This window comes from Panthera onca, chromosome D4, assembly GCF_046562875.1.
Source record: "Panthera onca isolate mPanOnc1 chromosome D4, mPanOnc1 haplotype 2, whole genome shotgun sequence".
Lineage (NCBI taxonomy): Eukaryota > Metazoa > Chordata > Mammalia > Carnivora > Felidae > Panthera > Panthera onca.
In genome coordinates, this window is record NC_138351.1 from 30,572,814 (window position 1) to 30,586,323 (window position 13,510).

General features: G+C 39.9%; 1 long non-coding RNA gene across 1 annotated transcript in view; it reads right to left on the reverse strand.

Moving 5' to 3' along the window:
* Positions 1–3,884: 3,884 nt before the first annotated feature.
* Positions 3,885–13,510, reverse strand: part of LOC144614183 (uncharacterized) — a 138,867-nt gene continuing 129,241 nt past the window's right edge. The window contains exon 3 of the long non-coding RNA XR_013551790.2: positions 3,885–4,148. This is a non-coding gene — a long non-coding RNA (uncharacterized LOC144614183). The remainder of the gene's footprint in view (positions 4,149–13,510) is intronic.

Genomic DNA, 13,510 nt, shown 5'->3' on the forward strand with positions numbered 1-13,510 from the left:
CCAGGCGTGGCGTAGTCACAGCTTGTCTATTAGACTGCCCATTACCATGGCTAGTGAGGAAGCTGCTCCAACAAAAGAGCCAAGTCAAGGCTCATGAATTCTTGGCTCCACCAAGTAAGCTTTATGAACTTCAGGACACCTTCACTTTGTTTCAGTTTCATTAACCCTTGTAGTTATTCGACACATGATTAGTTACCCTTCTGAACCTGAATGTTCATGGGTATGTTAAGTAGGAATTAATGATCTTGCTGCCTAGTTCGTGGGTTAATTATAAATAATCCCTACATCTGTTCTCTTGATGGGAAATGACAGTAGAAGTTCCCTTGTACTTTTCTGCCAATAAACAGTATTACTTGTGATTGCACACGGATTTGGACAAGTGTTTTCTTCTCTGACTCCTCCTTTCCTGACTCTTCACTTAGTTTTTCAGTTTAGATTATTTGTTGGTAGATTAGCAGAACCATTGCCCAGATTAGTAAGATTTAGATTACTTGCCCAGAATGCCTCCAACCCGATGTGAGCATAATATCTCTGCAGTTTTGATGTCTTAACTCCAAGAAGACACAACAATGAAAAGTAGTCATTCGTCCCAAATTGTTATTGAAAGATAACTTTATAAAAATCAGCTAGGTAACCTGCAGTTGCACTCCAGGCAGTGGATAAGATTAAAGTATATTCTTTAAAGTCTGTTAGGATTTCAACTTTTTATCTTTTAGGCTTAACTGAAGGAGTGAAGTGAGAAAAGTGCACGTCTCCAGGAGTGATTAGAAAAGAGTATACATTTTTCTTCATTGGAGAAGAGCCAACAGTTTTATTTGTTCAAAAACACAAAGCCTGAGAAATCAAATTTATAGGATGTTTTTAATAAAGTTAAACAGAAAAATACTTGGATGGGAAACTCCAATCGGTAGGTTAGTTCTACTCAAAATTGTTAAGATCGTGGATTTTGTCTTTGGTGCGCCCCCACTCCCCTCTCCACTCCGAAAGCTGATGATTAGAATGTCTGCACTTGGCCACAAAATACTTGGCCTTGAGTCCGGCACTATGAGTTGCTCTAACCAGGAATCCCCATCTAAGATGGTGAGCTTGCATCCTAACAAAGAGGACACACTCAGAGGCCATTCCTTGACCACACATGGGGCTTTTCTAATTAGCTAGTGAATGTTGAAAATGAGTTTTTATTGATTAAAATAATGGCCTGTTGACTGTCGTGACAAATGCTATACATGAGCTCTAAATGTTGAATTTTTAAAGATTAATCAAAAGTTTGTTTTTAATTTAAACATTCTCCGCCCCCCTCGCCCCCCGAACGTAAGGGATGTAAGAATCTAATGAGTCTATAGCCTGTGCCCTTTGCCATCATGTTCATGCTTGATCCGTAAATGGTCCTTAATCCCTAAACAGTCCTATGTCCAGTCTTTGGTTTCTGTTCTGATGAGAGAACTAATAAGATGAATAGAATCCTGCCTGTGGAATATTGTCGCATTTTTCTCAGGTGAGCCTTTCATGAAACGTAGTGGTCAGAGCACCTAGAAGGGTAGGAGGCTGGGACCTTGTGGGGCCAATGAAACAGGTGGTAAGAAATGTTTGGGACCTTCTTGCCTGCGAATGTGTGTTTGATAAATGTTTGTAAGGTATCAGAATTCGCTGAGAATTGCTTTTGTTATAACCTGACAGTGAGTTTGGAGGGATGTCACTAACCCTTACCATGGAAAACTTCATCCTCAGCAGCTCTCACCTAGGACCAAAGGGAACCTACGAGTGGTACATGGCCAGATTGGCTTGAGTCATTTTGGAACATGTCTGTTTCTTCTCTTCCTAGTGTCCTTCCTTCTATCCTCTCTGAGTATCTTCTTCAAACCCTACAGACTTTGCAGGGATCCTGCACTCTTGTGCTCTCCTACCTCTTGGTCCTCTCCTCTCCTCTCTGCCTTCTCCCCTCACCCACACACCTGGGAGCAAACTATTAACGTATTGTTAAGACTTAGTTGCTTACAGTTTCAGAGAATTCTCTTTTAAGTCCAAGAAAGAAATTTTGACAATAGAACTTCAGGCATCAGAAAAAGAGTAAGGGAGGTAATTTAGGGTCTGTTGTCACCCAACTACTTTCATCCAATATGTTAAGACCAGCCCGCGACAGTGGTAGGCAATTATTGGGAGGGCCAAGGGGACGTAGGGACAGCTCTGGAAAAAGCTGGGGCCAGAGTGGCATTCTTCTGACCTCTGCATTCTGCACTTGCCTTGTCCTCACCCAGAATTCCAGGCTCTGAACTTTCCCAACCTTCTTCTCCTATAAAACTTCCTTTTACAGTGTGATTCCTTAGCATCCAGTATCCCGACAAATCATCAGGGCACCAATATCAGTGAAGTTTGTGGGTTCATGTATTATTTTTAAATATCCTACTTAATCATCATCAGGGCCTGTCAGGCTCCAAACCCAGACAGAGAACCAATGGGGGAGATTTTGGGGGTCAAAATAGTCCAGAGGAGGTAATTTTAAGTAGAGGTCTTGTCTGTGCCCCTAACGTGCCTACCTGTCAATGTCACCTTCACAAACTGTTGGTCTCCAGTGATGACATTCTACTTTCATGATCTCATGGTTTGTGGGTTCAAGCCCCACATCGGGCTCTGTGCTGACAGCTCAGAGCCTGGAACTCCTTCAGATTCTGTGTCTCCCTCTCTCTCTGCCCCTCCCCTGCTTTTACTCTGTCTCTATCTTTCTCAAGAATAAATAAACGCTTAAAAATGTTTTTAAAAAAGTGAAATGAGATGGTAGATGCTTTTATTTTTATTTTATAAAGAAACTATAGCAGATGCTGTTGGGGCCCCACCCCTATTCCTGGGTCCTATTGTTTCAGTGGCTGCTGGGCCACTTTCCAGCTGCTGGGACCTGTGTCTCTTGGGTGAGGATAGGCAAGGCCTCTTTTCCCCACTCACTAGAGGCAGATATGTCAGGGGGAATCGACCACCCATGCCCAGACACCTTTCCAATGACTGAGTGGGTATATAAATGCCCCAGCTCATTCTACCTTCAGCAGTGCTACAATTTTGCAGTGTGTCCTCTATCACTGCCCACAGTTTCTCCCCAGAATTAAACTGCAGCTTAAATCCACGGACAACAGGCTTATTAGCGTGTCTTTAATAGTGTGTCTCTTTCCTGTCTTACTCACGGCTCCACTCTGTTACTGTGTATCCTGTACTAACAGTGCTCAAAGCATAAAGGAAACAAAAAACAAAAACAAAAACAGCCTTGATGTTTAGCACTTGCTGCTTTCCATGGTGTAAACGCTCCCGCCGTGGCCTATTTCAAGCTCTCAATGTGACATCACTGAACAGGGACCTGAGAAGAAATGTGTACAGTCAGCTCTCACCAGCCAGTAGGAGCTGCCTCCAGCATTCCACACCCACCCCTTCTTTCCCCCCTCCTAAAGAACTGCTTGCACTCAGATCTTTGTTTCAGGGTCTGCTTCTTGGGGAACAGAAAAACAGAAAATAAAGTTTGGAGAAGCCAGGTAATTTCCTTAGGTGTAGATGCTTGGTCAGTGGCCGAAGGGATGCCTTATTTACCTAAAAATTTATATGGTAAGATGTGATATTGTTATGTTAGTGACTTAGACTTCGAATTATTTGTCAAATAGTAATGCATTAAATAGACAAAAAAGTGAAAGGAATTGTAATTTTGTTATCATAAAAACTGTGGAGCAGATAATAAAATTCTTGTATTGCAACACTGTATCATAATATTCTGCCAAAAGGCTTGATTCTGTCCATTTGTTATCCTTTGTGGTTGCAGTTTTAGCTGCACTAGCTCTGGATTCATGTTTAACTAGCTCTGGATTCATGTTTGCTTATGTAATTAGAAAGATTAATTTTGCCTAGTAAGATTAAGAACCATAACATATTTATTGTACTCTTCAGTGGAACAGAAATAAATTAATCAGTTTTGAGCTTTGCCTTTAAAAAAAAAGTTGCTAAAACACATTTAGAACTTCGTAACTTTTGAGAACACTGCCTTGAAGTCACTTCTCTTTAAAAGATGTTTTCCACAGCCAAGAAATTCCAAGCAACCGAACTCCTTTTGCTTTTCCTTTGCAACATGGTCTCCATATTGCCAAGCGCATGAAACCTCATCTGCAGGAATCTCCAGTCTGCAAAATGAAAGGATTTCAACTATCAGGCACATTCCAGCTTGGCCTCCTGCAAAAATGGGTCAGTGTGCCAAATATGATATGTGATATGAATCGGATGCTAAGAAGAACTTGCATGACTGATTCATACATGGCTCTTAGTATTTCACAGTTGTAAGAATTGTTCCAAGCTCCTCTGGTAGAAATAGACGTGAGTTTTGGAGGAAAAACGGTACATAATCATTTCCTCCAACTCTACTGACCCTACATGCAATTCTTAACTTCCCTTTCCTGTATTTGTATTTATGGGTCTATCAATATCTTCTTTTATTTAAATCCCTCTTTGAATTATATTATATTTAATAGATTGTACCAAAGTTGCTTATCTTCCACCTGAGGAGCACAGGACTATAAACCAGTTCACGATTATTAATGCACTGACCTATGTGTGACTCTGTGGCACAGAAATAGATACTGGGTCTAATAATGCAAATTAAGAGTAAATAAATTGCTGACCGGGCCACTAGCAGACTGTTTAGGACTGGAAGAGACATGATCATTTAGGTCATTCAAAAAACCATTTATCAAATGCTTACTCTGTCCTGGGAACCAGACATGCTAAGAGAATCTAATGGATACAGAGAAGTTAATAATGTACTGTTTTTGTTTGTTCCTTTGTTGAACCTTAGTCAGTGTTTTGCTTGTGTCTCTCTCATAACATTTTATTTCCATGTCTTGCACGTATTAATTTGTGTATTTATTTTACCCCCTTCCTAGATTTTCAGCACTTTCAAGACAGACACTTGGTCTCATTTATATACCATTTGCCTAAGTGCCTTATAAAAAAATACTCAAGGAAAATTCTTAAACTGAACTGAGAGGTGCGTGCCTTTTTTTTAGGCCTATGCTTGAGCTAGCAACAGAACTTAGAACTCCTGGCTTCACATTCTCAGCTGTTTTATCCTCTATTTATAATTCATAACATAATTTGTGATGTAAGTGCTTCTGTGTCTAAAGAGTTTATTATTAACGGGGCCACTTGAGTGCTTAATATGGCAACATGTATGAATGCCTATTTGGATAATATTTTCTAAAGTGTGAGATTTTATCCTGACTCAGCAGATTGATTCTTTTGCTGGCTCCTACAAATGTGGCCCAAAGTTGTGGGTGGCAAAAATGCAGCCTGTGGACCACATGTGTTCTCTAGGCCATATTCAAAACACGGAGAGTTCTTGAATTCCAGATGTAAACCAGGCTTTGGGTACAACTTGCCTTAAAAAAGCCATGCCTAAGAGATTCTGAGCCAGTATTGGGGCCTGTCCCTGAAAAATGTATTGCATACCCTTAACCCACCTCTGCCTCCCACACACAGTCTTTAGCCTTCAACCCAGTCCTCAAGCTTTGGCCTGCTTTTAATTGAGTGCTTGAGAATTCACAAGAAATCTTCGCACATGCTTTTCTACTTGCTACTCTTTTCTCCAACTTGATCCTATCAGCTTTCACTGTCTTTAGCCCGATTCTCTTCTCTCCTCCTCCATTCCCCCACCTCACCATCTTCCCCAACCCCTACACAAGACAAACCTACACCCTGACCTGGCTGGGCAGCATCGACTTAACTTTGGCTGAAGCCAGCACCAAAGAGCTATAGTTCTGTGATATGAATTAAATTCAAGTGCAAGAATGACTCTGTATTATAAAATGGATACAATAAGAACAAGATCAAAACCAACCAACCTTGTGGATAATAAATATGTGGCATTTGTTCTGTCCACCGCTCCTCCTGTATATCATGTGCACTGTTACTCTGTCCTAAAGCTCTTTCCCACTGAGCCTGGACATAGTTCAAGAATCCGTCTGGGGGCACCTGGATGGCTCAGTGGGTTGAGTGACCGAATTCGGTTCAGGTCATGATCTCACAGCTCGTGAGTTAGAGCCCCACATCGGGCTCTGTGCTGACAGCTTAGATCCTGGAGCCTGCTTTGGATTCTGTGTCTCCCTCTCTCTCTGCCCCTAACTCACTCACATTCTGTCTCTGTCTCTCTCAAAAATAAATAAACATTAAAAAAAAATCCTTCTGAACACCGTATCTACCACTTTCAACCAGAATTGGTCCACAATTTGGAGTACATATATTTTTAAATCCTTTTTCGAATGCCTTCTCTTATTGGGTGGGAAGAACTAGTCTTTAAAGGAAAGGTTTCTTCAAGTGTGGTTTCTAAGCCAGTAGCATAAGCATCACCAGGGAATTTGTTAGAAATGTTAAGTTCTCATGGGGCGCCTGGGTGGCTCAGTCAGTTAAGCGTCTGACTTTGGCTCAGGTCATGATCTTGTGGTTTGTGAGTTTGAGCCCCGTGTCAGGCTCTATGCTGACAACTCAGAGCCTGGAGCCTGCATTAGATTCTGTGTCTCGCTCTCCCTCTGCCCCTCCCCTGCTCATACTCTGTTTTTCTCTCTCTCTCTCTCTCTAAAATAAATAGAACATTAAAAAAGAAAAGAAAAAAAAGGATATGTAAGTTCTCCGGCTCTAACCCAGACCTAGTTACATACTCTGGGGACAGAGCCTAGGAGTCCATGAGTTTTATCTTTTTTATTGTTACAAAATAAACGTAATATAAATATACCCTTTAACCATTTGTATAGTATACAGTTCAGTAGCATTAAATGCACAGCTATTGTAGTACAGCCATCATCACTATCCATTTCCAGAACTTTTTCATCATCCTAAACATAAGCTCTAAACATAACATCATCCTAAACATAATAACTCCGCATTCCTCCCACCCCACTCCTGAGTCAATCTGTTTACTTCTACTTTTCTATCTCTATAAATTTGCCTTTTCTATATACCTCATATAAATGCAATCGTACAACACTTTTCTTTCTGTATCTGGATCATTTCACTTAGCATAATGTTTCCAAGGCTCATATATGTTGTAGCATCTATCTGAGTTTCATTGTTTGTTTGTTTTTTACAGCAGAATAATGTTCCATTTTATGTACAGACTGAATTTGTTTTAGTTTTAGCTCTTAGGTCCTTGATCCATTTTGAGTTAAATTTTGTATGTGGTACAAGGATTCAGCTTCATTCTTTTGTATGTGGATGTTCTATTTTGCCAGTATCATTTATTGAAAAGATTGTCCTTTTCCCATTGAATGATCTTGGCACCCTGGTAACAATCTGTGTTTTAACTAGACCTCCAGGTGGCTCTAATGTATACCCAAATTTAAGAACCACTATTCTAAGTGGGTTTTATCCTTTATCTTATACTTAACCAACATAAGAATTGGACAGTCATAATCTGAACTTCCCAATGCATAGAACACATTTAATCTTGAAATTATGACTAGTCTCACTACAATTATCTAACAGGATTCCAAGACATTTGATTCATATCAAAAAGGAAAGTGTTACCAATTTAAATCCATATTTGTTATAACTAGTAAGTGATCCAGTGCATTTTCCCCATTGACCTGTTAGAATTAACCACAAGGAAAGACCCATGATAACTGGTTAACTTGGTTGTAGAAATGAAGTTTTCTAACGGATAATCTTAAAAAGATTTTTACCCAACATGATCTTAAACTTGTTTATGGTAAGCAACGTTTACCTCTGGTTTTAGTGTAGGGAGTTAACAAGACTAAAATTTTTAAAGCTTTGCTAAATGTTCTATTGAAGCCTGGCTTGAACCCTGCTAAATTGCTACTTAGCTTTCATGTATTAATGAAAAAAAAGAAACTGACGAATTATAAATAAATGTATTTACAGTTTAAAAATTTTTTGTATAGTTAATAGCTGGCTTGTATACAGCTAGGCTAAACCAGCCACATCTAAATGTAGCAATGATACACGTTTCCAAGCTTTGTAGTAATACCTAGAAATTTATCTTCAATATAGTTGGAAGAAAAACAGTTATATCAAAATGGCCAAACATTTCAAAATTCAGTGACACCGATTGATTTCCACTTATTATTTAGATATCCAGGCTTGTTTAATTGACAAATTGGACTTTATGTCTGAGTTAACTATCTTTTGGTGATCGGTCATCATCCAGCCCCACAAAAAATGTTAGTTGATTAAAGTAGTAAAGGTTCAAACTTTGAAACCACATGCTGTAGTTCTCAAAAATCAAGTCAACATGTGTAAAGGGAAGAATTATTAGAGGATTTATGAATTCTGGCCTGGACAAATTAATTCATCAGTTTAGCCAAAGGTCTGTCAATGAATTCAAGAACCTTTTCAAAAAGGGAAACATCTGTTGCAATTTAAGTTTCTGTTTATAAGTGAATGTTGTGGATTATTCTTTCTGAAAAAGGAAACAACCGTTTATACAAATGTATTTGAAAGTTAATTTGAAATTACTCTTGTGTCTTTGGGGATCAGAGGGCAATCCCTAGGGGATTTGTACTATTACTGTATTCTCCACCCTTTCCTGGTGATAGAAGGTAATGTGAACCTCACTGGAACTAAAAGATGCCACAACAAACCATGATGCCAATTGTCCAGGAAGAGATGATCGTCTAGGTGAGTACACAAAGCCTCTATGTACTTGTGTTGGATTTATTGAAATAATATACACAATGAGAGATTTAAATGTCCTTCCACATATATACATACAGATCATACACACACACACACACACACACACACACACACACACACAGAGTATATGCATATATACATTTCTGCCTTACACATTTACTTAGAATGTAAACTTCAAGTTGGAAGAACCCCTCCCTATTTTGAGCTGGGTAGGGGCAGAAATTGCACACACATAGTAGATGAGAAAACAGAAGTTCACTATCAGTGCATGATTTTATTCCAGGATGCACAGCAAGCAAGTAGCAGAACTTAAACTTGAACTAATGTCATTTGATACTGGGGCATTGCTCTTCCTGTTGCAACACATTACCTTCCCCACTGTGCTTTCATAAATAATGAGGGCTCATTAGGGGTCACCTACCCTTTCTACTCTAAGTGTGATCTGTGGACCAGCAATATGGCATTTCTTGAGAGTTTGTGGACATATGGAATCTGAGGCCCCTCCCAGGTTCTAATGAATCAGAATCTACATTTTTACAATATCCCCGGGTGCATTTTATTATTTTAGAATTCACTTTGGGGAATGAATGCTACAATTCACATGTTAAAATAGACCCACTGAAACCCTTAAAATTTCATTTCAACTTTCATAACAATAATTTTCTATATTTCAAAGATGCATAATGATTGATGTTGTGGAGTTTGTTCCAGGCTATTAAAATACAGAAGATTCACTATTATGAGTTTGAGACCAAGTCTTCAATTTTTATTTTGGAGCTAGTTCAATGCTACACAGAGAAAAATTGAGCAATTTACTAGTGAAAACAATCTTCAAATCATAAATAAAGCTTTAAAAAAAAGATTTTGCTTACTTAACTTTAAAACTCATGATATTCTCTGTTCCCTTCAGCTATTTTTATATACTCTGTGTATTCTTGGTAAGGTTTATAGTTTTTCATAATTCACTGTGGAAAATGTATCACTTTTAGTTTGCCCAAAGAATGGGGATCTCAGTTCAATATAGTGACCAGTAGTATGCATGAGTACTGCAACGGGAAACAACTTCATTCCAAATTAAGCCAATTCTCTCTATAATTGACTTTTACTACCTTCTCCAAACTAAAATCATCCCCAGGCAAAAATATATTTTTATTAGTACAAAGGTACAAGACAATCTCTATTAGCAAAAGGACTTCATCAAGCCTGTGGCATCACAATAACCAGTTACAATAGCAGAAGTTGATGACAGTCACTTCAATAGTTAAATTTTGGGTTTGAGGGTCTTTGTGAACTGCAAAATCCAACTGGCTTTTTGGGGAAACACTTAGCCATGTCCAAGAGGACTTAATTCTATCTCAGGTACTTTCTGTTCAATAAAAATCCACAGAATCAAATTTCAAAACTCTTTAATTGTGCCTCTGACTTACTTAAGGGTAGCAGAACCCCAGCTTGAGATGGGACCGTACTCACTGTGCAACTTGGGCATAATTAAATATGTCAAAGAAACTTGCTGGTCTCCCAGGGGTCTGTTCACAGAAGAATCCAGGGAACTTTGGTGGGAAGTTGTAGGGTGAAGGTTATTGGAGGAAGAGAGTGTTGGCATTTAGTTCTTTCTTAACTACACTTCCAGGTAGATGGAGCAGAAGGCAGGCTGAAATACCCTGGAAGCTGAAGGAGAATTTACTGTGCAGAGCCAGCACATAGCAGTAAGCATGAAGTGAAGGGGATATATAAGTCAAATACCTTCAGAAAGCAAGAAGAAGTTTAGGTAAATAAATCCAAAGGGAAGGGACTTAAATAGAAGTTAAACACAGCATGGAATAAAAACGTGCTCAGCATCGCGATCATCATCTCTCACAATACAATACCACTACACACACAGCGGAATGGTTAAAATAAAAACATGGCCAATTCCAAGAGCTGGTGACATTGTGGATCAACTAGAAGTCTTACACACTGCTCAAGATAGGGTATACTGGTATGACCACTTTGGAAAACTCCCCATCAATATAAACATAAGTGCAAATATTTCATGACCCAGAAATTCCATTCTTAGGTGACAAAAATAAGTGCATAGCCCAGTTTCCATTCTGGAATATAAGGAGATTGAAAGTCACCACTCCATCCTAACAAGGTAAACAAACAGAATAATCAACAACTCTTCTTCTTTGATCTGTCAGAGAAGTGAAGTCATAGGGCAAAGAGCTGCCCCCCATATTGGAGGGGGCAAATACAGAGAATCACAATTTTTACTGAAGCTGAAACCCATGAGCAAAAGCTTCCACGGGAACCAGTAATGAGGTAGGAAAACCTGAACTGTAACCCACAAATAGCTGGAAGCTTGGTGTGGACATCTCTGAGGCTTAAAACCTCAGGGGAAGGGGTCTAGTCTGGAAGGAGGCATACTTTAAAAATTTTTTTTAATGTTTTCATCTATTTTTGAGAGAGAAAGAGTGAGCATGGGAGGGACAGAGGGAGAGGGAGACACAAAATCTGAAGCAGGCTTCAGCTTCCGAGCTGTCAGCACAGAGCCTGATACGGGGCTCGTGAGATCCTGACATGAGCCCAAGTCAGACGCCCAACGTACTGAGCCACCCAGGCACCCCTGGAAGGAGGCATGCTGTTGTGAGTTTGGGCTCTAGGAGCATTAACAGATTCTCATAGTGAATGTCAGAGAAAAATCCCCTCGTGCTTTCAGCAAAGGAGAGGGGAAAAGAAACCATTTTGAAATAAACCAGAGCATTCCATTCTTCTTAGCAAGGACTGACCTCAAGAGAAACTTACCAGAGCCTAGCCTGTTGAGTTTTGTCAGAGCCTGACTTGGGAGAAAAGAAACATGCAACCCCAGCTCACTCTAGCCTGGGGTCGGGGGAGAACTGAGAAGCACTCGTGAAGTTCACAGCCCAGGGACACTGCTCACAAAAAGACACTGAGAGCTAATCACAAGATGGTAGGTAGAATGTTTCCCTTCCTCTAGCACCACACCACTAATGCCCTATATGCTGAGGTTCCTTTTACCTAGTACATCATGCCCAGCTATCAAGACAAAGTTACAAGGCATACCAAAAGGAAAAAGAAACACACTTTGAAGAAATACGGCAAGTATCTGAAATCACAATCAGCTATGGCAGGGACGTTGGACACATCAGACTACGAATTTAAAACAATTGTGATTAATATGCTAAAGGATGAAAGGAAGCTTATGTCTCTACTCACAATACTTCTGACACCAAATGTGTGGTTTTTCCACACTGAGCAATTCTCCAATTCTCTGTGGACACCAACTGGGTGCCCTGCAATTTAATTCGAGCCTGACGCTAACTACCCAGAGTTAGCACAGACCTCATAGGTTAAGGGCCCAGTCCCACAAGACTGTTCTCCATCTCAGATGCTAATTGGAAGTAGTGGCTCCCAGGTTGTCTGACTTGGATACAAATCAGGAGTTCCCACAACCTCTCCTTGAGTTTGATAATTTGCTATAACAGCTCACAGAACTCAGGGAAACACTTTACATACATTTACCGGTTTATTTTAAAGGATACAAATTAATAGCCAAATGAAGCAATACATAGGGTGAGGTCCAGAAGGGTTCCAAGCACAGGAGCTTCTGTCACCATACAGTTTGGGGTGTGCCACACTTCCAGCATGTGGATGCATTTACTGATCTGGAAGCTCTTCAAATCCCATCATTTAGGGTTTTATGGAGTTTCCATTAGGTAGGCATGACTGACAAAGTCATTGGCCATTGGTGATTAACTCAGTTTCCTTACTGCCTCCCATCCCTGGTGTTCAGGGGGTGGAGCTGAAAGTTCCAGTGCTCCAAGTATCAACTTATTTGCATAAATTCCTGTATGGTTGAAAGGAGCTTATTATGAATAACAAAAGACACTGCTATTATCCCTATCACTCTAGAATTTACAAGTTTTAGAAGGTCTACCGGGAAGAGATGAAGATGAAATACATACTTCTTATTCTATCACAGTATTACAGGGTTCTGATAGAAAAAGGAGACAACATAGAAGAACAGATGGGTAATGTAAACAGACAGATGAAAATTCTAAAAACCAAAAAGCAATGCTAAAGATAAAAGAAAACACTGTAACAGAACTGTAGAGTGCCTTTGATGGACTCAGTAAACTGGACATGACTGAGGAAAGCATCTCTGAGCTTGAGGATATGTTGATAGGAACTTTCAAAACTGAGAAGCAAAGAGGGGCACCTGGGTGGCTCAGTCGGTTAAGCGTCTGACTTCGGCTCAGGTCATGATCTCATGGTTTGTGGGTTCAAGCCCTGCATCGGGCTCTGTGCTGACAGCTCAGAGCCTGGAGCTTGTTTCAGATTCTGTGTCTCCCTCTCTCTATGCCCCTCCCCCACTTGCGCTCTGTCTCAAAAATAAATAAACATTTAAAAAAAATTTTTTTAAAACTGCTTTTTGCTTAAAAAAGCAAAGAGAAGAGAGACTGAAAAAATATATAGAATTTTATTCTGTGTCCCAAGAACTGTGGGACAACTAAAAAAAAGATACACACAATGGGAGTACAAGAAGAAGAAAGAGTGAAAGGAACAGAAACAATATTGGAAGCAATAATGACTGAGAATTTCCCCAGATTAGTCAGACACCAAACCACAGATACAGAATCAGGGAGTTCAGAGAACACCAAGTAGGATAAATGCCAAAGCAAACAAACACACAAAAACTAACAAAAACTCCCATACCATGGGGCACTTGGGTGGCTCAGTTGGTAAAGCATTCAACTCTTGATTTCAGCTCAGGTCATGATGTGGTTCATGAGTTGGAGCCCCATGTCACACTTTGTGCTGATAGTGCAGAGCCTGCTTGGAA